The 25,059-nt window shown below is 39.2% G+C and overlaps 1 protein-coding gene across 3 annotated transcripts in view; it reads right to left on the bottom strand.

The window, feature by feature from the left end:
- The window catches only part of LOC122799326 (2'-5'-oligoadenylate synthase 1A-like), a 290,809-nt gene that overhangs the window by 236,631 nt on the left and 29,119 nt on the right, over positions 1-25,059 (bottom strand). The window lies entirely within an intron of this gene.

Raw genomic sequence — 25,059 nt, forward strand, 5'->3', positions numbered from 1 at the left:
AGTATTGACTATATGACTTTAATTAATGAGTTCTTTTTGCCTGAAGAGGACTCTTTAGCCACTGACATTAATAAGATGACCAATATGCTTGTGGATTCCTATACAGATGAGATTTGTGTTAAACACCTCAATGATGTCCTTCTAAATATCTCTTTATATGAAAGGAGACTGAAAGGAGACTGGAGAAGGAAAAAATTAAGAAACTCCATAGAGATTTCTCAGATTTCCAAGCTGGGAATGTCTTCTCTTGGCCTAGGGAGATTCTACCATTAGGAATGCAGGGAAATGTTGAAGGGGCAGGAAAAAGAGCACTTCCTCCCGATTCAACTGTAAATAGCAATTTGAGAGCAGGTGCATGCACCTCACGACTAACTGAATCAGGTAGCAGCTTTTTTGGCTTGGGAACAACAGGAAACTACCATCCAGCTAGCTAAGAAGTGTGTGGTGTAATAGCTGCTGTTAATAGTCAACATGAAGGTAAAATGAATATTGATCTTTTTAAACATAAAGACTGTTTAATTCTACTGAAACGCCACCAATACCTGGCGCTGTAGAGATAGACACCAAAGTTGATGCTATTATTTCTGAACAGAATATGCCTTCACCTTCTGTTTTTTACGACACATCTGTCGCTATGGGCAATAGTGTAAATACAAACAGCACTTGCGATAATAAAGCGGCAGTAGTATTATCTAATGACACTGACAATGACTCTATTGCTCAGAATGCTGCAAAACTGCATAGCGATCAGAATTCAGTTAATGATTTTAACATGGTAATGGACACAGTAAATCAAACTGTCAATGTACCTGTAGTTAAACCGAAAACCTTTTCTTTCAACAATGGTAATTCAGCAAGTATAGGATTACAAGACAAAAAGGATGCCGCGTGTCTGCGTAAGTCAGCGGTTTTTTTTTGGACAAGGCTCTGCCTATAAGGCAGGATGTATGCAGGAGCAGGTCCAGAAGTCGCAGGAGACGGGGAAGGATAGAATCCAACCTTACACCTCAGAGCAAAGGCCCTAACACACTGGCTCACAGATAAAATGACCTGGTTTTCAATTTATCTTCCGTTGCTCTCACCAAAGAGGAACTCTTAGTCCTGAACAAAGGACTATCCTTCATGCAAGCTCGTGGTATGAATTTAGTAGATACCATCTTAGATATTAATTTGTTTGCCAGCAATACAATGTTGAAAGTTATCTATGATGACAACAATGTCAATAATACTGAAGAATGCATTTTTAAGAAACCAGGTTGCTTCATTCCTAATAATTCTCCTGCTATAAATGCCTTTGTAAAGAAGTGTGAAGATGACCTTAGGAGAACGGCTATGCCGAGATCTTGTAATAGGTTTTATAATTTGACTATCAAAGAGAATGAGGCTTTACAAACACTAACTAATGCAGAATATTTAGTTATTAGACCTGCAGACAAGGGGGGTGGAATTGTGTTTGATACTGAAGACTATATTGAGAGGATGTTTAGCATGCTCCATGACGAAAAAGTGTATATCATATTACAGAAATTTCAGGTTAATGGTATTATCAACAGACTGAATTTCTTTTTATACGATTTGCTTATGACTGACCAAATAGATTATAGTCTTTACAACTATTTTAGTGTAGAGCATCTGACTATACCAACAATTTATGGTTTTCCAAAAGTGCACAAGGATGCACGAAATCCCCCACTTCGACCCATTGTATCAGGAAGAGGTTGGCTCACAGAGTCAAATATGTAGAAAAACAGCTAAGGTTTGTGTTAAATAAGGCAATTACTGTCCTTCGTGACAGTAAACAGTTCTTAGAACACTTTTATGTCTGGGCCGAGACTCAACAAGCTGTAAATTTGAGTGATGTGATTTTTGTTACATTGGACGCGAACTCTTTGTTCACGGTTATCCCCAATGATGAAGGGATTGAGAATATCAGGTAATTTTTTTCATCAAGGAAAGCAATTTCAGTAATACCAAAATCAATATATGTGCTCTTTTAGACTTGATTCTAGAGAATGTTTTTGTTTGAAAAGAGTTCTTCCTTCAAAAAATGGGAGTTGCTGGGCACAGCATGTGTCAATACATATGCCAATATTGTTTTGGCTCAATGGGAGAAAGAAATGGTGTATACCTCTGACATGTACAAGCAGCACATTACGTTTTACAAATGTTTTGTGGAGGATATATTTTTTGCTTGGCATGGTGATGAGACAATTAGATACATTTGTTAGGTTTCTTGATAACACTACTGGATACCTTTCCTTCTCCCTTACTACAAAGAGGAAATCAACTTTCTGGATGTAAATGTTAACAAAAATATGTTTGGTAATATCTCAATAAGGATACATAGGAAGGACTGTAGGAAGAACAATATTCTTCATCGTTCCAGTATGCTCCCTAGGTGCATTACTAGGAATATAGTGAAGAACCAAGTCTTACGTTGTAAGAGACTGCATACAGACAGGGAAGAATTAATAGATGCTATGAGTCGTCTCACCGCAGAGTTTGCTGAGAGAGGATACAAGAGGGTTGATATTGATAGAGTGATAGTTGAAGTAGACTTACATGAAATTCACAAATCAGATAAGTACTTAGTGAATGTACACCCAGATAAACAAGCCTCCTCATTACCTGTCAATAGGCTATGTCTTACTTTTTCTAATGATGTCTACAAGACATGTGACATCACTAAAAAGAACTGGCCCATTCTTCTCACTGACCCCGAGATTAGCCGGGTTAGTTCTATGCCCAGTTTTAGTTTTAAAAATGGCAAGAATTTTAAAAAGAAACTCTGCTATAAACAGGATAAAACATGTGACAGTGTTTCACAGCATAGAGGGACTTTCTCATGTATAAACTGCAGAATCTGTAATAGTATTTGGTCCACCTGCTTGATTCTATACCCTGTACATCAGAAACCTTTTAGAGAGTTTTTATTTTATGCAGATTGTTCTACTAAAAACTGTGTATTTTGCTAAGTGCAATCATTGTAGTGCATTCTATATTGGTAAAACCAATAGAACTATGAAGGAAAGAGTGATGGAACATCTTAATGACATTAGGAACAGCAAACTTACTAATGCATTAGCTAAGTATGTTTTAGACTGTGGTGATCAGCACAATTTTAAATTTTTGGTCTTTCAGAAAATGAATGCGAGCCTTAGAGAGGGTGATATTAACAATGAAAATTAATATGCTGAATTAAGGTGGATAGTGGACTTTACGGCATACTTATCACCTGGTCTAACAGTACTGTATCCTTTAAACCTCTCTTTAAAAAGCAGTGAGGCAACCCTCTTTTTTTCAAGAATTTCTATTGGTTATTGGTTTTATTTAAACCTTGTATGTTAATTCATTTCTATATTATGGTCTGATGAAGAGGATTGCCTCGGAAGTGCTTACCTAATTCTTCAGCCTACAAGTCTCTTTATCTACATTTATACTTTTGGGATTTTGGCTCCACCATCTATTTTCTAATTTAAATTAATAAATGTTAACAAAACTAAGATCCGCACTAGCCATGGAATGAAATAATTCCTAATCTGATGGATAAACCTAAATCCATCAGATTATCACTCATACCTTGACAATCCAGAACATCTGAGCTGCATAAATTAAATTATCATGTGGAGAATATTTATAACAGGAATAAGCAATATTTATATTATTTTGAACAGATATAGTACTATTGTAGATTAGACAGAATATTACAATATAAATGTCTACTTATTGTATAAGAAATTAATATTTACATGAAAGATAGACGACAAGCAATTCATAGTAAAGTATGATGTATCATATATAAAACCTTAGTAAAAAGATTATAGCACACAGTTATTTAACATATTCACCCTTAATGATGCAGTCTTTCAAAACTTATTGCTTCATATAAATAGATGGTAGTAATATTTATACCTAATGTTTATAATACAATGTATTTTACTGGATATATCATAAGTTATATTTCATTGTTTGCCAGCATTTAAGTATCACTTTGTTTGTTATCAAGTTTGTTTTATATGAACATGGATGAAAGTTAGTACATTTTTAATTTTGAGTGCATCCCTCTTCCCCCTACCTTATCTGTCATTTCTTATTATAAAATGAGAAAAAATATAGGCTAAAAGCAACAAATTCACTTATTGTGATTAATGATTCCATGTTCCCTTTCTATATTCATAAATTGCCATTTTATGGCAACATACATTTTTTGAAGGATATAAGTTATGCAACTCAAATGTATGTCACTATTTACTGACTTCAATCCTTAGGTCATCCCAATGATTTGCCAGACAAGAGGAAATTTTATGAGGGAAAGACCAAAAATGTAAGGGGAAACTCTGGAAATTCTGTGAACATCTGGCCAGTTGAGAGCTATGTTGTTGGGGGCTGTGATTCTCTATTTTGTCTTGTGATAACAGTGTCCACGGACACTGTTAGTTGCTTTAGAATTGCCGTATGGCAATTCTATAGTGCAGAGGGCATGTATACTATGCGAGCAATGCTTGGACACTCCCCCTGCACACAGCATGTCCGTATAGAGAGTACAGCAGCACACCTTCATTAATATGCAAAGCGCTCTGCTGTTCTACATGGCCACTACTCCTGCACGGAGTTTAATGAATCCTGGGAACTAAGTATTGAAACAAGTGTTTAATTTTGTGACAAAATGCTTTACAGCAATAACAAATGTTGAAGAGGATTTGAAAATATTTTATAGACTTTCAGTGGGAAAAGGTTATGTTATGAGGCACTTAACATGTTCTTGCATGGAAGCTGAGAAAAGCTGTATTGAAGTAGCTCCATATAGCTCAGCCTGCCATTATTAAAATGAAAGAACTAGCTTGAAAAATAACTTGATGGCCAAAGCTCAATAAAGAAGTCAAATATACGCGTAACGCATATGTACCATGTCAGATGGAACATAAGATGTCTAGATAAGTACTACTACATTTTTAGACTTTTGAGTGGGTACATTAGGAAACATTGTACATTGACTTTTCTTGGTTGTCTATGAATAATGTATTCACAATGTTGGCAGATAAATGCATATTCAAAATCACAGTAGTATTTCTATGCCTAAAAACATACCTCAAGCTACTACTACTTATTCAAGAAGACTTTTTAATAATGATGGATGTACCAGTACATATATTCCACAACAATGAAACAGTTTACTTCAGAAGGATTTTTACATTTTGTTAAACTACATTAAAAAAATCATTATACTGGTTTATCATACCACCGAGCAAAATGAAAGGTTTAGCTGAAAGATTGTACAAACTTTCAAGTCACATAGGATGAAAGTGCTTTTTACCTTGTTGAAAACAGATTTTACTGGTTCTGTTGTAGTATAGAATAACTCATGACAGCTGCAAATCACAGTTGGCATAATGGCTAAATCATCATCTCTCAAGCACAAGGTACAGGGTTCAAGACGGACCTCCAGCCAAAGTTTGTGTCACCAAAAATTGTCATGGATATTTGCCAGTGATAAGTAGCTTTAGGACCTCGCCTACTCCAACAGATGTCAGGAATTCATGTTAATTGTGCAAAGAGTTAGTGTGTGCTGGTCAGCAACCCTGGATTAACAAGCTATTGGTCGACCGCTGCCCAACTGACCAGTCAAATGTATCTGGAATAATTCTTGAGGGAAAGCAGGACATAAAACCAATCAAACTGTCAAAAAAGAACTAAAACTTACTAAGTGGATATAGATTCTCTGTCAGGATACAGTGTGGAAGTGAATAATATGATAAGGAGGAGGCTGGACATCCTGTATATCCAGGAGACAAGATAGAAGGGCAGTGCTTGGCTTGGGATCCAGAATCTACTACTCAAGGGGAGGACAGGCTAGAAAAAACTGGGAAATGGTGGAGAATAATCTTCTGAAGACAGTGAGGGATGTCATCAGAATTATTAACAGACTCATTACAATCAGATTCCATAATCATTTATTTATTTATTATTTTGGTTATTTATTTATTGACATTTCTTTACTGTGAAAGTCTGACTGTCCACAGGTGCCTTTTTCAGTAGGCACTCCTGGAGAAAAGCTCCAAGGTATCATATTTAATGCAATCAATATTTACAATAATACATTTTATAATACAATTTTAATACATATCATAATAGCATAATAGTCAGTATAATAAAATCTGTATTGATATTCCAAAATATTAAAATTACAAGTCTTGTATTAAGACTTTACAGATAGAAGAGCAGTATATAAGAAGGTAGGAGTAATTTAAGAAATACAACAGTGTGAGGTATTAGATGAGATAAGCAAGTGTGAGTATTAGAGAAATAGTGATGGAATAGTAATTTATTTGTGCTAATTAGAACCTGGTATAATAGATTAAGGAGTAAAGAAAGGTAATAGAAGCGGATAGAGGAATAAGAAAGGTGATGAAGGGTTTAGAGAGCCATGACCCAGATGAAGAGCAGGGACAAAGCCAGGAGGCACAGGAAAAGTATTTTATTAATAGTTTGAAAAGGTGTATGATAGACCTGATTAACACAGGGATTTTATTCCAAGCTCTGGCTATATTATCAGAATAGAGATTGACCCCAGCAGCCCTTTTGTGGTTTACAGATAGTAAGCATTTGCTTATTTGACTGAAGGGGATGATTTGAAAGACAGTATTGGAGTAGGGGGTCTAACTTGATGGGCAGGCAGATGGAGTATGGATGGTTTTGTGGGTTAAAGTGAGCTGGGTATACAACAGGCAGTGAGGAATCTCGAGCGCTTTTTGCTTGTAGTGCTACACAATGGTGGGTACAGTACAGTTTATTACAAGCGAATCTAGTAACTTTCCTATCGCACTGTTCAACTGTTCTAGAACTAAGTGAGGACTGTAGGTTGGTCATGATAGGGACTCCATACAGGAGGGAGGGTAAGAGGTAATTGGTATCTAGAGTAACCTTGGCAGAGTCTGTACGAAATCGCTTTACTCTGTGTAGGGTGCCTAGTTTTTGATGGGTTTTCTTAATTTTCTTCAAAGGATCGCCTATTTGGATGTGGAATTATTCAAGGATATCGTGCAGGGCTGTTTTTTAGCCAGAATTCATCAGTAGCCAACTTTTTCCAACTCCTATTTACATTTCAGTAGCGATCATCCTCTTCACCAAAAGAAATCGATAGTTAAAGGCCAACTGGTCAGGACGGCCAGAATGGTGTCGAGGGACAGTGATTTTCAAGAAGAGTGTAGTTTCATCTCGAATCTCAGAGGCTATCCGGTGAGCCTCATTGTTGAATTATGCAACGAGGTATGCACTAAGAGGGAAAACAGCTACTTTCACCCTATTTTGAGTTACCCTATGGTTGATTCTACCTTACTGACTCAGGCCAAATGCACTAGTGGCATTTATTCTTGTAGTTTTATTACTACTTTTAACACGGATGCCAGAGAAATAGTTTCAATCATTAAGAAGAATTGGTGTTTGCTGCCTGTAGACAATTCAGGACATTCCAAGTTAGGGCCCGACCCAAAAGTGACTTTTAGAAGAGGGTCTAATATCAAGAATATTTTGGAAATGAAAGCTAAGAGCTTCCCATCTAGATCAGGCATGTTCAAATATAACATGTGTAAATATTGCAGATTTGTCAAAGCAGTTACCTATTTCACGAATAGGGGCACTAAACTCCAGATTAAGGGGAGATACAATTGTTCGAGTAGCCATGTGGTTTATTTGGCTAAATGTTCATTGTGCCCTGTATTTTATATCGGCAAGAAGGACAGGAGGTTACAGGAGCGCTTGTATGAACATTTATATGCCATTAAGAAAGAGAAGATGGAAAACACCTTGGCAAAGCACATAAAGGAAAAACCTGCCCACTAGTTCAACTTTATGGTTATTGACCAATTAATTTCGGACAATAGGGGGGGGGGTCCTGAATCATTGAGGCTGGAATTGAAGGAGTTGATGTGGCAGTTAAAATTTTCCCCAGGCCTAAATAGTATGTTATCAATTAATAGTGTCTTAAAATTGAGAAGTTTGAATAGGTAAGACACATTTTTACCATGATGATTACAATGGGGTTATTTATTAACCACTCCTCCAAGCTATGTTTTGTTGGCATGGGATTTAAAGAGAGTATATACTCAAGTTAAAATTGGTATTATAACGAATGTTTATATGATTATTATTGTTCTTATATTATTATTTTTTGTTTTTAAGTTTACAATTTAGTTTTAAGAAATGTATGGCTCTTTAATGTCAATATATATATATATATATATATATATATATATATATATATATATATATATATATATATATATATATATATACATACATACATACATACACACATATACATATATACATACATACATATATACATATCTACATATACACACACACACACACACACACACAAATAGGGATAGGTTAAATGTGTTACTTTTAGTAGTTGATGTAGGAGGACGTGTTGATCATATGGTTTGTATTTTAACATATTAAAGTTCGTCACGGCGCGAGATTTGGAATTTCTGAAGAAGATGGTGCAGGAGCGCCGACGAAAAGCTACATCGAGTTGGGGCTTAATAAATCATTTTACACTTTCTTCATTGGTCTTCAGCATTGTTTCCTGTGAGGATTATTATTTGGACGTGAATTGTGGCTATCAGACCTTAATTGCGGTGAGCGGATTGGCAAGCTCTGTTGTATTTTATACTTAAATATGTTACCAGTACTTGTAAATGGAACTTCATATTAAGTACAGAAGGAGGCAGTTCTGGTCACATTGTGGGAGATGAGAACAACACTCTTGGCAAACATCAGCAATAGAAGTTATATAATTTTATGTACGCTAATTATACCACAACTTAGGAAAAGCTATGACAAAATAAATACGAAGCAAAAGATAATGAGCACTCCCACTAAGCACTTGCCCTCTGACACACACAAGATAAAACCAGTGTAAAAATAGCAATAAAAAAGTTGCATATGCCTGAAAGACCTTATGTTGATGTCTAACCTGTTTCCTGTGTGGTTTCTCAAAAAACAGCAAAAGCATCAGGATTGGTTATGTATTTTTAATTGTATTTTATTTTAATTTATTTATGCTTTAAAAACTAATGATTTTTTTTTAATAATGGCATTATAATTCATTCCTGTACATGGCTAATGCAGAACGAGTATTCACAAATTCACCCCTGACTTTAATAGTCTGGCTGTACGTGAGAGAAAGTTCATTCTCTGTGTGGGTACTGGCAAGGAATAAATGGTTAAGACTCAACTGCCTTATTTCCTATGATCATATTCATCCATGGCTATCTTTATTGGATCATTCACCTGGGGATTTTATAAAATCAGTGTAGGAATAGTGGAAGGCCTACACGGAAGGTACCATGGCTGTGTATGCAGAACTCCCTCAGAAGTGTGCCTTGCATACTAATTAAGGCACGCTACTGAGGGACAGCTGTGTAACACAGTTATTGAATCAGTGTAGGGAGTATGTTACTGTGTCCAGAGATGAGTAATACACCTCCTGCACTGTCAAGGCTCTGGATAACAATGTTAGGTCTAGTAATAAAAAGTGTAATTATTTTTAAATTTTTGTGCGTGTTTGCTGCTGTGCGACGCTTGGAAATGGACATGTGCCAGACATCTAAAAATAGAAACTGGATGCATTTATTTTGGAAAGGTCAAGTTTAAGCATAGCTAAAAAGGTTTGCATGGCTCACCACACAGTGCTTAGCAGTGCTTAAATGTAGCGGACAGATATATGTAAAAGTATAACAGCATTTTACATGGCCAGGTAACTGAATGGTTAGAGTGACAGCCTTATGTGCAGTAGGTGCAGCGTTCAAATACACAAACAGGTTATTTTGTGAATACACAGTACGAGACATCTTTTAAATCCAGATTAAAATCTGCTTGATTACACAGACATGTTATTAAATTTAGTTTGCAAATACACATTTATGAGAAGTTCTATTGAACCTTGATTGAATTTTGTATGAATACACAGACAGGGTATGAAGAATTTATGTTGCAAATACACAATTATGAGAAGTATGTGTAAACCCTTGATGGAATAATGTATATATGCACAATTATGAGAAGTATGTGTAAACCCTTGATGGAATAATGTATATATGCACAGACATCTTATTAAACCTTTTATTTTGCCATTATACAATTATGAAAGGTATTATTAAATCTTTCTTTGCTGCAGCTAAGCTCTGCTAAGCATAGCTCTGCCTAGCTAAGCACTGCTTAAACAAGGAACATTTTAGCAGTGATTAGCTGGTTTGCACATTGCTAAGTGGTGGCATCTGGCAGGAGCTATGCAGGTGTTGAAGAGGGTGCGCGCTTCCACGTGCAGAAGTGGGGCATTCTGGAATCCAGGGTCATGGCTGGACTCCTTGTAAAATACCATGACATCCGGCTGCTGCAGGGCCAGTACCAGTGGTTGGAGTACAAATTGGAGGCCTGGGACCAGCTGGCACATGAACTCACCAGTGCAACTAGTATCACCCGCACAGGTTAGCAGGTGCATCCATCATTATGATGACCTGAAGTATCATAAGGGGGATCTCTTGGCCACCTGGGTCCAAGATGCTGGGGTCGGAATGTCCCACCAGTTTAAGTACTGGTATCATTGTTTTACCAAATTCTAGAATGTATGATAGACAGATATAATGGTGTGTTTCTCTCCCCACAGCTGCAGAGGAGAGAGCTTGTAACCTTGCGGCCCATGCAGGGTGCCTGGCCAGGTTATGTCGTGAGTGTGGCGAGTACAGCTGTATCTTGCAATCTATAGTCATATAAAACAAGGAGTAAATTAGTAACTGCCAGTAGGCATATTCAGTTTTGATTGTACCGCAGTGAATGTGGTCATAGACCTGGACTGATATAAGGGAGCAATGCCAGGTACAGTTCGATAAAGATGAAAGCATGAAACCTGATAATGTTAAGGAAATAAAGTTTCTATTGCATTAATAATGTTAAGGAAATAAAGTTTCTACTGCATTAATAATGTTAGAAAAATAAAGTTCTACTGCATAGAACTGGACTGATATAAAAGTGAGCAATGCCAGGTACAGTTCAATAAATATGAAAGCATGAAACCTAAAAAAGTTTCTATTGCATTAATAATGTTAGGAAGATAAAGTTTTACTGCATTAATAATGTTATGTAAATAAAGTTTATACTGCATTAGTTGTGGAATTACATCTCTATTGCAACACCTGCATTATAAGAACTGTTCATCAATTAAGACTGTAGATACATATCAATCACTACATGAAGTCACCCCTAATAAAGCTGAGTTGTGCAATATGTGTGTATTTTGGGCTGTTGGTTATGAAATCAAGTATTACATCTGCTGTGAAGTAAAATAATACCATTAAGTGACTGAAGGTTAGCTAATAAAGAGTGTTTTGCTAAACTGTATATGTGGAGCTGTACTACAAGATATAATGCAGTATTATATTTGTTCTGCACTAAGATCTGCACCAATAATAGGAACTCCCAAGGTATATTGTGCATCTCAGGATTGTGTTGTGTTAACTATTGCATTTCAGCTATATGCATTCCTGCTCTTAGGTACTCTGCTGCAGGCAAGTATGAAACTGTAATAGCTGTAGACTGCAAATGTACCATCTCCAACTGTATATGGGTCAGGTAGCCAACCCAGCCTTCTGATATGGTCTGTACGTATCACACAAATTTCCACCCAGTAGGAGTTAATTGTCTACACCTAAATTCCATGTATTAATGCACAGTTCACCTACTATCTCTGTCATGCATGAATCCCATGCATGTATGTTCAAGTGCCACTGCAGTCTTGTATAACACTCTACCTCTATTACTAGGTCGTACTTTGTTACCAGGTGAGCTCTAGGAACATATCAGTCAATCAATATTCAGCAGTGGCTCAGTTTGATAAATGCTAGGTGTGATGTGCATTTTATCACACACAGACCGGGGTTCGAATCGAGCAACAAGTACTACTAAATATTTATAGCAACTTATGTATTGTTAACAGATGCACTCCCTACAGGAATTACAGGCAAATAAATGGCTGTAGTAGCTGTTTGAATGGGTTTATAATTTGTTTGTTCAGATGTACCAGAGTGTTAACAGCATTGCTCAGCAATATGATAAGATGTCAGAAAATAAAGTCAACAAGTACAATATTAATAAAAGTTAATGAAATAAATAAAATTGTTTAATCTTGGTACGGCTGTATGCCTGGTGTGTCTGTGAATGTCTGCTGATAGTCTAACCCCATGCCTGCCAAGGATGGCATGAAAGTCATAAATTCTCTGTACTGTGCATGATGCATGTCTCACAAGTGTCATGCTGTCACAGACTGTGATCACTGTTGCCATATCCCTTGGACACAGATTTTTCATCCACTTGATTTATGTCAATAGCAGTGTCACACTGCATCAGTCCACAGTCCACCTTGGTAGTCATATATGCCCCCCTGACATGTAATAGTCACCTGTAATTGTGTACTTGTAGGTGTTACAGCTTGGACCATACTATCCCATGCGGGCAGCTTGAAAGTTATGTAGGTGCTACAGAAGCTATAAGGTACTTGTACACAAAGTAAGGGCAGACCTGTACAAGATATAAAAGAGTTGCAAATAATATAGCTTATACTGGTAGTAATGGAATGTATTTCTCTCCCCATCCCTCATCTGAATCATAATTTATTATGGTTATACATCGGCTACGGTTTACTTTTAACATATGTTGCTCTCAAAACATTATGTTGGGTCTTGTGTTTTACTATTGTTATGTATTACAATGGTTGCATACTAACATACCTTGTTGAATTACCCAAGTCGTTGGCCTTATGCCATAACTGTTGCTGGCATGCTGTTACAATACTAACTGTTATCCCACTTATTGTTGTGTTTCATATGCTATGCAAGGTTATGTTACTGGGATATTTGCAATGTTCTGGATGCTGTTATAACTAACTAAATGTTCTGTTCATTACTAACCTATACACTTTGAAAAACCTAAACACCATAGATCAACTGGGTAGGCCAGTTCCTGGCGATCCAACTCTCCTACCTCAGCCAGTTGTGGCACTGGTGCTGCCCCTTCTGCTGGTCCTACACCAACTAAGGGTGGCATTGCCTTAGGGGATCCCCCCCCCAGAGAGAGCATGGAGATGGAGTTGTCACCCAGCGGCAGCTACCAGGGATAATGTGCAGGATCATGCACCGTGACTACGAAGATCGCCTGCGCCAGATTGAGGGCAGATTGGCCAACCTGGAGGGGCAAGGTGGCCCCAGCACCCAGCCTCAGCACAGCCACCTTTGGGGCAGTGAAGGAGCAGTGCAGAATGCCCATGGTTGGGGATACAGTCTCATTGCTGCTGTCTGGGGGAACATGGCTCTCAGATTCCACAACACCCACCTCATCCAAGGTGTTTACCCCTCATGTGTCATACACTACGCCTGTATGCTGTCTTGTCCATTTGCAAATGCAACCTCCCTACTCAACTTACCTCTCTACACATACCTATATCCCTTCCCCAATATTCCACTCTCACCTTAAAAAAAAAAAGGGCACCTGACCCACAAAACAAATAATCGCCCTATATATAGCTTTCCACCCCCCCCCCACATACACTGCACACAGTCAATCATTACATCAGTTAATCAACACAGTTATGTTGCCCTCAGCCCTCTGTCTAGGATGTGAGGCTCCAAATTCCAAATTCTCTACAACCTGCACAGCTGTTGCTGTACAAGAAATGGAGAGCTATGGTCCTTTCTACAGCCGTCCTGCACATCACTACCTGCCTTTCACATTGTTTTCCCCCTGCTTGCCCCCATTTCACCCCTTTCCTATCACTCCTGCTTGCCCCCATTTCACCACTTTCCTATCTCCCCTTTTTTATTTTCTTTTTTTGAGAATTAGCATGGGTTTAAGCAGTGCTAAGCGGTGCTTAAAACTGCATTTTCACCTTCTGTGTTTCTGACACTGTTAGGCACATCTGCAAAATAATCACCCCTGCCAAGTCTCAAATCTAGAACACTGTCAACTACACCATAGTGCATCTTTGAATCTTCCCTTTGTCACACACACACACACACACACACACACACACACACACACACACACACACACACACACACACACCAATCAGACAGGGTCCCAGTGGTAGCACACTCAACAGCCATCTCCCTCCTGTTCCTCCAAAGCCTGGACTCCTATCAACTCTCTGGTTGGTAACCTCTTTCAGCAACTGGGAATAAGGCCCTGACCAGTACAGTACAAGAAAGCTAACTGTGATGGATTGATATTAAGTATGAATATATCTCCCTCATGCACTGTGAAATAACAGTTTCGGTCTATCTATGAACCTATAACATTTAGGGAAGCATCTGTTTTTTGAAGGTAAAGTCTGTAGTTTCTCTGCTACTTTTAGCATTAAATAACCTTAGCTGAGCACTATATCATGGGTACCTGCTGCCATACCCCTATTTCTACTTTTATTTCCCAACTAACAAACCTCCCTGCTTAACTTACTTTTGCTTAACAAATCCAATGTACTACAACTTGAAATTATTGAAGTTAAAACTAGTTTTAACTGACCTGTTGGAGTGGGATTGACTGATATCGCCTCAGAAGGTGTAGCCCCACCCTCCTCTCTGCCTATCATATTAGGCCCCAGGTATTATTTTACCTTCCGTGCTCTGGGCGACCTTCTTTGAATCTTCCTTTTGCCCCACACACAAACAACAATTAGACAGGGTCCAAGTGGTAGAATGCTCAACAGGTCCGTTTTAAACTTTACATGCTAGAGTTATAACACAAGTGTGCGGTATTAAACTGTTGTATACTGTTTCTCCTGATCTCAATACCCGCAATGGTGGTGCTGCGGTAGCATTGTCGCCTCACAGTAAGATTCTGTCTGGTTCGATTCTCAGCTAGAGCGCGTCGTCTGCGTGGAGACATGCATGAATGGGCGTACCTTCGTTGAAGGTTGTGCATCAGGCCTGACAAGCCAGTACGTAAAAATCAACTGCCAGTCATTAGCGGATCGGAGTTCCGCTGTGGCGACCCCTAACCAGGAAAAGCCGAAAGACATAAGCAAACTTGTGTTGAGAGATCATGATCACTGTTTCTCCTGATCTCTATGGCTCTGTGTAGACTTTTGGGATATCTGCCTTCGGTACTTTTCCGTTATCAGGGCAACACTTCTAATGAGCTCGCAATGATCGCACAGCAGTTTGCCCTGAAGCAATCATTTTGAAAGAGAAAGAGACACCTTAGAAATCATGTTCCTAAAAGCAGGGTTGCATTTTTAGGTCAGGATAATGCTATCTCGATTTTTTTAAGGGCTTAAAGACTCTAAGCCAAAAAAAAAAGTGTTATATGGATAGACAGACCTTGCTGCAGAATGTGAGTTTGTAATCAAACATCCAAATACATAACAGAAAAGTCCCGTAATAATAATAAATGCCACTGGAACTCAACCAGTGGGTTAACAACTGTGCAACCATAAAAAAACAAAATAATAACCAACAAATGAAAGTGCAGGTCGCAAGAGGCAATAGCAGGAGTCATGAAAATATCACCAACCAAAGAACTTTCAAGCTATTTCTGAAAACTTAAGGCATACGATTAACTTCATGCAGTTCACTTAGGTTATATATAGAAAAAAACAATCCAGTTGCTCAACAAGCTGTTACTCAGTCGCTTCAGATAATGTCTTTACTATTCTTTGGCTCCAATTACCAACAGAAAATCAGCTCAGTAAATACCGCTGAATTGTCGTGTCACTTCCGCTCCGCCTCCTCCTATTAAATCTAACTTCTCTTCCAGTTCAGCAACCTGTTTACCATCAATTCTTCACATTCACCTTACAACTGTTAACATGGTCCTTCTGGAAAGTAACATTCGAGTTAAATGTCATCTGCAGGTTTCTGTATACAATTTCATATTTATAAGTGACAGGACTGTGTGGTGCACACAACAGCAGATGCTGTGAGATCATTGCGAACATGGAATTGCAAGGGGTCATTAGAAGTGTTGCCCCGATAACGGAAAAGTACCCTGCCTTCCTCTCTACAAGTTATTTCTACTGTATCCTACCTGGATACTTTGCAATTGAATTGTAACATATTTTAGTATCATCTCTCTGTATAACCTGTCTGAGCACAAGTTAACTGTCTTTGCATGAATCGGTCTTGCTATAAAGGACACTGTTGATAGATAGCGTGCTGATTTATAGGGCCATGTCTTTTGCAGTTTGGAAAAAGCCTGAGATATGTTACTGTACTTAACTATATGGTCTCTGGTGTAAGATATTGAACAGACTGTAACTACTAATTTATATACTGTTTAGAATCTGACTGCAGTATGCTACTTTTTTTTTTTTAACTAGTCATCGTGGACAGTTAACGAATCAGCTGTAAATGCTAGCGTCCATTCTGCTCATAGGCTGGAATTTGCCTGCATTGCATCACTGTGTATTTTTGTAAAACAAAATTGCCTCAGTTGATAGTATCTGGACTCTACTGCTAGCATCGGTATCGCCTGGAATAAGATTGCTGTTCTAACTCTATAGCCTCATTACAGTAATGTTTTTCATTTAGCTGCTAAAACTCAGACTCCTTGCTGTCTGTTAACTACATGAAATCTTAGCCTTGTGTGTGTCTGTAACGGCATTTAAGCCAAGTCTGATAATGTTATGGTGTTCCACTAGTATGGCTACCAGGCATTCGTAGCTACGAACACACGCTTTTACTGCCCTCCATACCTAGTGGCTGCTCGGAAAGTGGACATAACTATACCTAAACTACTGTTGATTGTGTTGTGAAACTGTGTACAAAGCTTCTTCCTTCCTCCTTATACTAAATGAGCTTTTTTTGCTCCCTAGCCATCTTCCTCCTGTTCCACCAAATCCTGGACTCCTATCTCAGTTCTCTGCTCAGTAATGCCTTTCAGCAGCCGGGAATAAGGCCCTGACCAGTACAAGAAAGCTAACTGCGAGGGATTGACATTAAGTATGCATATATCTCCCTCATGCACTGTGAAATAACATTTAGGGCAGCATCTGCTTATTGAAGGCAAAGTCTGTAGTTTCTCTGCTACTTTTAGAATTAAATAACCTTAGCTGAGCACTATACCATGGGTACCTGCCGCAATACCCCTATTTCTACTTTTATTTCCCAACGAACAAACCTCCCTGCTTAAACTACTTTTGCTTAACAAATCCCATGTACTACAATTTGAAATTATAGAAGCTGAAACTAGTTTTAACTGACCTGTTAGAGTGGGATTGACTGATCGTCTCGCCCCAGAAGGTGTAGCCTCGCTACGCTCGGGCTCACTTTGCTCATCTCCCTCCCCCATTCCAACCCACCCCCATATCATTTCCTTTATAACCATACACATCATCATCAAGTCCATTCAACCCCCACCCCTTCCTGCTACTCAGACCAATTCTCTCCAGTCCTTATAAACACCTACTATACTTTCATAGATGTCTACCACCTGCAATGAAAGCCACAGTCTCTACCTAATATTCCTAGAACTCCACTCCTCAATTCTTTTTCTTGGCCCATACTTCTCTGATCCTTCCAAGCTCATCCTCTAACCACTACTCTAGCCTACTTATACAAACTATGTCTGCACTAACTTCATCTGTCCTCATCCTACCCAGACTAACTTTCCTTCTAACTTCTCATCCCTATAAATTATCCCCTATCATTACAACTCCTACCCCTATTCAACTTCTTATGATAATCATTTGTCTATAATCATATCCTCATCCAGCCTTCCTTCCAACACTTCCATTCCCTAAAATCAAAACCTTACCCACTTACCACCCAGCTTCTAAAACCAAGCCTTAAATCTACTACTACCTAACACCATTACAAAAGCACAACCATCTACTACCTACCCTCCTATCTGTAGACATACACCCTAACCCCGGACCATTCTCCACCCCCACCCCTTCCACCTCTCCCTCACCAAATAAACAAATGTCCTTCTACTGCATCTTCACTCACAGTATACTAAATAAAGTCTCTGAATTTCATGCCTGGATAACCCTTCACAACTCTGATGTTATCACCTTGACTGAAACCTAGCTAAAACCTCAAATCTCTGACAGAGACATCCTTCTCCCAGGATAAAACATACTACGGCTAGCTCGCCCTAACAAAAAAAGATGTGGCGTAGCAATACTTTATGCCAACCACCTCATCCTCACATTATTACCTAAACCCACCCCATCTTTTTCACTTGTCGAACTGCTCACTGCAAATCTCAAAATTAATGACCATTCTTCCATTACCATAGCTGCAATTTATATACCTCCAGGAGACAACACCCCCATACTAGAAAATATACTTTCCTTCTTCTCACAAAATATTCACAACAGCTGGTTAACTATCTCCAATGACCATTCCAAAATAAACAATTTATACGGCTTCTCTCAGCTTATCACCCACCCAACCCACTCAGATAACTCTCAAACTACACATATCCTTATAGACTGGATACTTGTATCCCAACCGTCAAAATACCACAACCCCCAAACCTTGCCAAAATGTACAAGTGATCACTCGCCAGTAAATGTTACTAGGTTCTCTCCCCAATTTTCTAAGCCACCCAAATACATCACTTGCTGCAAACCCTCTAACCTTAACACGCTCTTAAACACTCTTCTCTCTAAAGTTAATTGTAATTTTCTAAAATACCTCCCCCTAGATGAAGTTGTCCTTCAGTTCAACTCTACCTTTCTAAGCATTCTAGACTGTCTTGCTCCTATTCATACCATACACACCAAATCTAGAGTGTCACTCTGGCTGTCCAAAACTACTCTCAACCTTATGAAAAACAGGGACAAGCTTTGGAAAATATGGTCCCAAACTAAACTCTCTGGTGACCTGCAAAAATATAGAAAAGTCAGGAACTTAAAGAAACACAACACATAAAAAGGACTTTTACTACAACCCTCCTACTGCACTAAAAATCAAACTCAAAACAATTCTTGCACTCTATTAATCAGATATTAAACCCAGGTAACCCTTCCTCCCCAAATCCATCCCCTGACAAAACACCCACAGAAATTGCTTCTTTGTTTAATCAACTCCATATCCAAGCTATTAAATCCAAACTCATTGTCAACTCCAAACCCTCCTGCCATGAGCTCTCCTTCCACCACATCCCTTTCAAACACCTTCTCCCTCAAACCAGTGCCAACTTCCCTTATCAAAACTTTACTATCGGACTTAAAATCCTGCTCCGCATCAACAGATAAAATCCCTCCCAACTTTTTCCAACTAGCATCTGAGTCTATTGCCCTACCAGTATCTATTCTAATTAATCAATCAATCACAGAAGGAAAAGTCCCAACTATATGGAAGCCGTTTCACACCCTTCCAATACACAAAGGCGGCAACTACTCAGATATCTTTAAATTCCGTCCCATTGATATCTTGGCCCCTCTTTCCAAAGTCCTCGAAAAGTGTGTTTACAAACAAGTCATGCAATATCTTACCAAAGAAAACCTTTTAACTCCTACTCAACATGGCTTCATACCCAAACATAGCACTACCACAGCTCTTTTATCCTTCCTCCACACAGTCTCTCTTGCTAGCTATGACCACAAGCTGGTTTCATGCCTATTTCTAAATATGTCCAAGGCATCTGATACAGTTCCTCGTCCTCTCCTATTGAACAAATTACAAGAACTTAACTTCACCCCTGAGACTGTCTCCTGGTTCTCAAGCTACCTCTCCAACTGAACCCAATCAGTAAAATGGCAATCGGCACTCTCCCTACCTCTTCCAGTCAAAATGGGTGTTCCTCAAGGCCCCATTTTAGGGCCCTTACTTTTTAACATTTTCACTCACAAACTCCATTCTTTCTGCCCCCAGTCTTCATTAGTTCAATACACTGATGACTCAACTGTTACTACAATAGCCATCTCCCTCTCTGAACTCCATTCTGCCACACAAGCTACTTTTAACTTAATCAAAACATGGCTAACTAGCAATCAGCTGATCTTCAATCCAAAAAAAAAAAAAAAACACCGTAAAACTACTTCCCCTCTATCCCTCATCTCTCTCCTCTATCCTTTATACTCTTCTGCATTACATACCTCTCTTTCCTCTAATCTCACATGTATTTACTTCCTCAACTCTCCAGTCACATCTCAAATCTAACTCTACCTATATAATATCCCTATTACTTCTAGCTCCTTTTTCCAACCCGTTCTTCCACTGCCTCTTTTATTCAGCCTCCCTCTCTCCTACTCCGATTCTTAAAGCCCCTGTATTATCTCTTCTCATCTCCACAGTTTACTTCTATATTTATACTCTGTAAAACATTACTGTTAAACTACCGTAGAATCATGAATGTAATATAAAATTTAGTAAATTGTATTTGCTCATTCCATTGTTGGAATATGATGTTAACTGTACACTAAATTGTTGCTTTTGTTTTTACTGTAATGGAGCTTTTCTGCCCGGGTCACTGCTGAAAAAAAGCTTTCAGCTCAGCCAGATTAACCTGGTCAACAAATGTAAAATAAATAAATAAGCGAACTAGACCATTCAGCTCTGAAGTAGAACAGGCGTTTCCATATACATATCCTGATTGCCAGTGACACATTGCTTGTACATATAATGGGAAAATTGACAGTGTACGTGGGATTGTGATGAAGACACCAAACTAGTGTGCAATCAAATAAATATTGATGGATGTATGTGAGGCCTAAGATATTAGGTATGGCTGACAACTGCACAGACTGTTGCAGAATGTCCACAGCTGTGCCACCTACTTTAGGCATGGTTGTTACAAAACTTATTCTGTGTGCTGAAGTACTGGCAAGTCGGTACAGACTGAGATTAGAAAATCATGACAGACAGGTCAGTGTCACAAGTCATACCCATCCGAACACAGATGCTTATGCGAATTCTGTGTAACAGACTGTATGAATGCACATATATCTTGCAAATATGCCTGCTATAACATTGACTCAGTAGCTCAATCTATTATATTCCTAGCATGCTGGTACATTTTGCCACCCACAGTCCTCGGTTCAATTCCAGTCTGTTGCACTTCAAGTACATGCTTGTGAATGCAACAAATAAATGACTTGAGTCCTGCAATTTTAAGCAGAACCAATTGCTGCTATTGCACTCACTGTTACCCATGTTAGCACATCAAAGGCCTGTAGGTTGGGACAAACTTCACAAATATCTATAGGCTTCCTGAAGGTCGCCTACCACTCTCTGAATGGCACTATTACATAACATGTACCTAAAGCACATGCCTCACCTGGACTGTTATGGGTACCCTCACCCTGGCTGTGTTGTAACAGAGTAAGACTGCTCCCTCAGTGACATATACAGCTTGCTGCCCTCCAATGTATTCACACTCCCCATTATGACTCCTGGGCAAAACGCAGCAGCTGCAGCCTAGAACATATGCAGCAGTATGTTCAGCTACCTGCTACAGACCTACGATACCTCACAACCACCTAGAACAAGGGATCCACACAACACCCATACATGAAGGGGTGGGAGGCAAAGGTCAAGTGACAGCGACGTGTGTCACAGTCTTGTCTTCACCTACAAACATGCATAGCTGATAGACCAGGAGCTACTTCAGCAGCATGCATATTCTGATGCATATGACGTATGACACTCACATCTGTCTTCCCCCTTACTGACCTCAACCCACATTGTTTAACACTAAACTGTCACATAATCAGAAAGTCTTTTCACAATGGCCAAACATAGCATGCAAAACTGTGGATATACCACATAAATCCCAACAGTGGACAGTATTTTTACCTACCCTCTGTGATGCTGTAGTCTCCACACCTCGATAATGTCCATCTCACAGACTAGGAAAGGGGCCAAGGCCTACATGAAGGCCTTAAATATAGCACTGTTGTGTCATGCCATTGGCTAATGAAAGTGTAGCCCAGCTGTTCTGGATGAAATTAGCAAATCTGAGCCACTGACTGGTGTACTGGCAATCACCTGTTCATGAGCATTACCTATAAAAGGCAAGCTGCTGCCTATGATAAACAGGTCTGTGACTTGCTTTACAAAGACAGACTGCGATATCACAAGCATTATACTTTAGGATTTCTGCACAAAAAGGAGTACAGCACTCTACCAGGTATGTAATAAAAGTTCCCATGTAATGGATGCAGATAAGAGGATGCAGTTATGGGGAATTGGGATTGCAACAGTAGGCCTGTAGTACATGTCTTGGAATGACATGTTGCCTACAGGCTTCCCTTTCAACTCTCCCTGCTGCGACATAGATCACAGTTCTGGCCCTATGAGTCCCTCCTACAATGGTCGGCTCCTGTACAAATGCTACTGGATTATGTGTTAGACAATAGTGACAGTAAGTAATGGTGGATGCAGCTGGCATATTTATTTTACATTTGTTAACCGGGAGAGTCTGATTGGATACATGTCCATTTTCAGCGAAGGCCCGGGGAGAAAAGCTCCAGGTACATAACAGACATATGAACATTGTTAATGCAAAAAAGGAAGATAGTTGAGTTCTAAATACAATATAAAGATACATCACATCTTGGGAAAAAAATAACAGCAGCATAATAAAAAAAACATAGGTCAGTTACAAAGGCGAGGCGCCTTGTTAAAAAGCGGTTAAGGATAGTGAGGTAAGAGAAGGGTAAATGATAGTGGTTAATCAGGTTTGGAACAGGGACATTGCCAGAGAGTATTGAGATGGGGTTTAAGCTTCTTTTTGAATTGTAGGAGTGAAGGTTCTGAGGTGAGCATGGTCGGTAGGGAGTTCCACATTTTACCTACAAAGTTTGAGAATAGAGAATCCCCAGCAGAATTATTGGCTTTGGTAGTTTGAGCTAAGATCTTATTGGAGGAGTGTAAAGATTGCAGGTTAATATAGGGGTGAATGATGTTTTTCAGAGCTGGTGTTTTCTCTGGGTGATACAGTATCTGGTGAGCCGTTTTGAGTTGGTTGAAATGGAGTTGGCTGGAAATCTCTAACCACCCTAGTTGCTTCAAGTTAGTGCAGTGGTGCGTTCTAATGGTGGAATTTGTGGCAAATCTAGCTGTGTGACTGTAACAAGAAGCAAGTTTAAGGGTTGTCTTGTTTAGGTTTGTAAAAAGGGGGGAGGCATAGAAAAGAGTTGATAGTAGGTGTGTGCTGGCAATTGTAATTTTAGCGTGAGGAGTGAGAAAGTGTTTTACTTTATAGAGAGCCAAGCTTTTATTGACGGTTTTGATGGTTAGATTGAAATGGGTGTCAAATTTAAGGGAGTTATCAATGGTAACACCTAATAGCTTTGTGTGAGCTTCTGGTGATATAGTGATTCCATTGGAGGATGTAAGGGGGAAGAGTCTTGTTAGTGGGTGAGAAAGTAAGTAGTTTTGTTTTGTTGGGGTTGAGAACTAGTTGACGACTTGAGAACCATTTTTCTATTAGGTTGAAGGTGTCTTGGGTTGAAGCAGTGAGGTCTGCCAGGTTGGAGGCAGTGCTGATGATAGTCGAATCATCTGCATATTGAATGCATGTGGCATGGGGGGTGATTGTGGTCAGGTCATTAACAAAGATGGTGAAGAGAAGAGGGCCAAGAATAGATCCTTGGGGAACTCCAAGTGTAACAGGTAGGCATGTGGATAATTTGTCCTGCCATAGAACAGCCTGTTGCCTATTGGACAGGTAGGATTGGAACCATTTCAGCATGGAATTGCTGAGTGATAGTCTTTCTAATGTATGGAGGAGTTGAATGTGGTTCACCATATCAAAGGCCTTGGAGAGGTCTAAGAAAAGAGCAGATGATAGTTTATTATTGTTTCTGAAGTTATTGATGGTATTAGAAAAGGATAGTAGGGCTGATGTGGTACTGTGATTTGGCCTGAAGCCATGTTGGGAGTTGGCTAGAATTTTATTTTTGGTGAGGTGTTCCATCAGTTGTTTGTGGACACACTTTTCCATAATTTTGGCCAGGGGTGAGAGTATAGCTATAGGTCTGTAGTTGGTTAGCTCTAGTGAGCTACCACCTTTATGGAGAGGAATAATGTGGGACATTTTCCATATGGAGGGGATGAAGGCTTCTGACAAGGTACAGTTTATGATTATGGAGACAGGATAGGAAATGGCCTCAGCTGCTTTTGCAGAAACACAGCTGGGAGAAGGTCAGCTGCTAGCTTAGTGGGTTTTAGTTTTTAAGAAGAGATGTTATAGAGGATATGGGTACTGGATCAAGGTAAATAGATGATCTGATGTAGTTGTAGTATTCTGCTGGCATGGGTAGTGGAGTGGGCTGGTTGTTTGTTTGAATTGTGTGGCCAGGGATACTATACTATGGGTAGTGGAGTGGGCTGGTTGTTTGTTTGAATGTGGCCAGGGATTGTATAGTTTCTGTGAAGAAACTATTGAATGTGTCAGCAATGTTTACAGGGCACTGTTGTTTACAAGTTGTTGGAGTGGGGGTGGTTGCCTGGCCTGGGTGCAGGAGCTTGTTTAAGCCTGCCCAGAATTTTTGTGGATTATTAAGGTGTTTGTGTTGGAGGTGGAGGAAGAAGTTTTTTATCATTTAAGATCATTCTTTTAGTTTAATTTCTAAGTTGCCGGAAGGTTTGGTGGGAGTGTGGGTCTTTAGAGGTACGCCATGTGACCCACATCTTGTTTCTAGATAGGATTTTGGATTTTGTTTCCTTAGAGAGCCATGGTGCGGTTTTGGTTTTAGTTCTAATGGACCGTATTGGAGCATGGGAATCTAGAATCTTGAGGAAGGTGGTGTTGAAGTAGATAACTGCCTCTTCAAGAGGAAGAGACTTGAGTATTGTCCAGTTTTGGGCTTTAAGTTCAGTTTGAAAAATGGAGGTGTTGAATTTATTATTGTTCCTGATTTTTTTTATGGTTGTAAGAAGGGGGGTGATTTTCTTGAATTTGATAACATAGGTGAGTAAGTGATCACTCATGTCCTCTGGGTGAGTACCTGCTGAGTACTGGTCAGGATCTTTATTAGTAAGGATCCAGTCCAGGATGCTGTCTTTGTTTTGGGGTTTACCTAGTCTGGTAGGAGTGGATATGAGCTGAGAA

The sequence above is a fragment of the Protopterus annectens genome, chromosome 4.part0 (assembly GCF_019279795.1).
Source record: "Protopterus annectens isolate FY-2018-M chromosome 4.part0, PAN1.0, whole genome shotgun sequence".
In the NCBI taxonomy this organism is placed as follows: domain Eukaryota; kingdom Metazoa; phylum Chordata; order Ceratodontiformes; family Protopteridae; genus Protopterus; species Protopterus annectens.